A 1,196-nucleotide genomic window follows, 5' to 3' on the forward strand; every position below is an offset into this window, starting at 1 on the left:
GTTCAAATTAACTGCTGGAATTTCATACAGATAAATAAGGTAAAAATAACATTACTTCGTCAAAGTAAAGGAAAAACCATGTTTTTGTCTGTCTGCATCAGTATTCTAAAATTAGATTAATGCCAAAGAGTTTCTGTGCAATTTGTCAGAGTTTGGATTATGTTATCTAAAAGGGTAAAAATAAAAGGATTAAAACTGGAGAATGGTTTATTCAAGTATTCAAGCAGGTGTGGAAAAGAAACGAAACCATACATGATGCAGGAACCATTTCTGGAGGGACGTGACCTGCCCGCTTCTCTGTCACCAGCCGTTGGTGGACGGTCAGGACAGACACGAACCATGCACATTAGGCTGCAAAGAGCTGCCCGTCTTCCTAAGAGAAGACAAATCTCATTTGTCACTAACTTCATGGAGAAACTCCACATCACAAAACCTTGTTTTGGCCAAGGTTGGTATTTTTCTCCAATACTGCCCAAATAAACCTAGCCTTTAGAAAACCTAGAGATCACAGGCATCGATGCACACTCTGCATGCACAATAAAAAATACAACCAAAAGCAAACAGCCAGTAACTCAAAAACACCACTGAGAAAATCTGTATGTGTAGATGGATAGGTTAACAAAATGCAAAGGGTCACACGAACACAGGTTTTTACCACTTAAAAGTCCACTAGAGGTTACATGTGAATTCTGGAAAGGGTGTGTGTATATAACATAATCAAGTAAAATATTTTAAACAAGTCCCTTGTGACTCAGTTAGTTTTAAATTGCAAAATCCAATACACAGGTGTTTTAATAAATTAGTGCAATATGACAGAGTTTGGAAGATGAACATGTGTCCATATTTGATCAAATGGAAGAGTTCACCACTTCTGCCAAGAGCCTTCTCTCAGCTCGTCCTCGAGCTCGCTCTTCCTGGGCTGTCACCGGATGTGTGCTCAGGTTCAGACAAACCGACCCCAGTTATCATACTGCCTGGATGAGATGTCGATTTTTATTTTATTTTATTTTATTTTACTTTATACCTCAGTAAACGCGTGGAATTTCACACACTGCCCCAGTGAACTGAGTACAGAGCCACCTATTTTGTTCTGTTCTTAATTATCCTTAGGAATAACTGCACTGATCATTCTATTTCTAAGGTCCATTTATTGACCCCGTCAAAACTGAGAGCCAAGTGGAATACTTCTGCTTCTG

Source organism: Enhydra lutris, unplaced genomic scaffold (genome assembly GCF_002288905.1).
Source record: "Enhydra lutris kenyoni isolate GAN:26980312 unplaced genomic scaffold, ASM228890v2 scaffoldscaffold810, whole genome shotgun sequence".
Lineage (NCBI taxonomy): Eukaryota > Metazoa > Chordata > Mammalia > Carnivora > Mustelidae > Enhydra > Enhydra lutris.